General features: G+C 53.2%; 1 protein-coding gene across 1 annotated transcript in view; it reads right to left on the bottom strand.

Annotated features, from left to right (window-relative positions):
* Positions 1-2,500, bottom strand: part of LOC308175135 (transcription factor SOX-6-like) — a gene marked incomplete at its 3' end in the record, with an annotated part of 26,101 nt that overhangs the window by 10,907 nt on the left and 12,694 nt on the right. The window lies entirely within an intron of this gene.

The following is a 2,500-nucleotide window of genomic DNA, read 5'->3' as shown; positions in this document are numbered from 1 at the left end:
GTCTGGAAGCTGTTGTTGTTCCGCGGTCCCACCTGTGTGGTTTACTATTTAACTAAGGGGTCCTGTCTCAGACAGAGTGCTCCCTGTACACAAATGAGGAGAAGGAGGGGGGGGGGAGAGAGAACAGAGGGGGGAGAGAGAGAGAGAACAGAGAGAGAGAGAGAGGAGAGGTGGGGTGGATAGAGAGATGTAGACGAAGAAAGGGACAGAGACAGAGAAGGAGGGAGGGAGAGGAAGAAAGGGAGGGAGGGAAGGAGGGAGGGAGAGGAAGAAATGGAGGGAGGGAAGGAGGGAGGGAGGGAGGGATAACTCAAATGAGAGAGAGAGACAGAGAAGGAGACAGAGAAGGAGGGAGTGAGAGGAAGAGGGAAAGAGAGAAAGGGAGGGAGGGAGGGAGGGAGGGAGAACTCAAATGAGAGAGAGAGACAGAGAGACCTAGGTGAAGGCTGTTCAGACAAAAGGATGTGTTTAATGATATGCCTGGTAGACGGTCTGAGACGGCGGTGTCTCCCCTGCCTGCCGGGAGGTGCGTTGTGTTACGTTGGAACACACTGACTGACCTGTCCTCGACCACCGGAGCCCATCTCACACACACCACACATCACACACATCACACAAGGCCAGAAAGAAGCTTCTCTGGCATGAGCTTTCTATCAAAGACAGATGGCCAGAACTGTGAAGACGAACAACTCGAGTCGCGAGAGAGAGAGAGAGAGAGAGAGAGAGAGAGTGAGACTTCTTCAGGGTGGTAGGAGGAAGATGGAGGGATGTCTAGATAGAGGAGTATACTCGGGGGTTGGTTCCAGAGGTATGACTGATATTCCCAAACAAAACAACAGACAACGCTGGAATGTTAGTCAGTCAGTTCTGGGGCGGGAATGTTGAGATTCTTCTCCGATCCAATCTCTCATCCCCCTCCTCCTCCTCCGTGACACCCACCCCTCTCACACCAGCCAGGAAGGGAGGCGAAGCCGAGGAGAAGGTGGTGGGTAGGTACCAGGGTTGGGGTGGCACGGGGCATGGGGTAGGTGGGTGGGGGGGGGGGGGGGGCAGAGCAGGGCAGGGCTGGGTGATTATGCAGGGGTGGCAGCAGCAGCGGCGGTGCCTGTGCCAGGGCCTGGGCCGGCGGTGAAGGGTGCTTGTGGGGAGTGGAGCGGCGCTGTGCTAATCAGCTGGCGCGGGATCAGGGCACAGCCCACGCAGACGCACACGGCACAGACACACACACGCACACACACACACGCAGACGCAGACGCGCGGCACAGTGGTGGAGTCGGGTAATCAGTGGAGGCGGCACACTCTCAGCCTCCCTCTCACCGTCTGCCCCTCTCCCTCCTCTCTTCTTACTCCCTTTCTTTCTCTCTCTCTCTCTCCCTGTCTCTCTCTCTCTACCTCCTCTTCTTACTCTCTCTCTGTCTCCCTGTCCCTCCTTCTCTCTCTCTCTCTGTCTCTCTCTTTCTTTCTGTCTCCCTGTCTCTCTCTCTGTCGCTCTCTCTCTGTCTCTCTCTCTGTTGCTCTCTCTCTGTCTCTCTCTCTCCTTCTCTCTCTCTCTCTCTCTCTCTCTCTCTGTCTCTCTCTGCCTCCCTGTCCTTCTCTCTCTCTCCCTCTCTATCTCTCTACCCCCCCCTCTCTCTCTCTCTCTCTCTCTATCTCTCTCCTTCTCTCTCTACCCCCCCCCCTCTCTCTCTCTCTCTCTATCTCTCATTCCTCTCTCCAAGCGACCATCTGTGCCCAGCCAACTTCTAGAAGACGGCAGCTCAACGCGTCCCTTTCCGACCCTGTGACTAATTCTATTTGTGATAAGTCATTGTCGGGGAGAGAGCACAGCCAAGGTCAAGCAGAAAGATGTCCAAAAGGGGGTGACACCACCGGTGGCGGGGTACTTACTGACGCTGGAAGCTTCCGGAAGCATTAGTGCTCCTCTTTAGAGACCACTCACCCTAGTCGTTCACCCCTGAACCTCTGAGGTAAAAACGTCAGCCACAATCATCTACACGAATGGCCGAACACAACACTCAATTAACCGGGGATATTCCTGAGGTTTAATTAACCCTTACAATCTCACAATGAATGTGTCTTTCGTTCTTTCCTGTGACTCTCGACTGTCGAGAGGTGCTGTCAGAGATTTCGCTTGCTTGCCAAAACGTCTTATCTCAGCGCCTTGCTGTTCATTGCTACACCATCAACCATGAGAAGATCATAAGAAGGTCTTGAAAGACCATTTCACCTATACGACGCGCGATAGGTCTAACCCCTATCTGAAGAATTGACGAAAGAAAGGTCTTCAATAGGCCGAACACAATGATTCACTCTGAAAACTGAGACTCGACAGTAGGGTTGGGTGGTAAGGCAGTAATACGGTATACCGCATGTTTGAAAATAGCATCAGTGTCTGTTTCAGTACCGTCGTAAAAGAATTCTGCTTCTCAATGTGCGCATATAGATACATATAATACACGTCTTAAGAGTGTTTGTCCAGCACCACTGTCTGTGTGGTTGA

Source organism: Nansenia antarctica (assembly GCF_963989245.1).
Source record: "Nansenia antarctica genome assembly, contig: SCAFFOLD_401, whole genome shotgun sequence".
NCBI lineage: Eukaryota > Metazoa > Chordata > Actinopteri > Argentiniformes > Microstomatidae > Nansenia > Nansenia antarctica.
The sequence above is the reverse complement of the archived record's forward strand: the minus strand, read 5'-3'. Positions and strand labels throughout refer to the sequence as shown.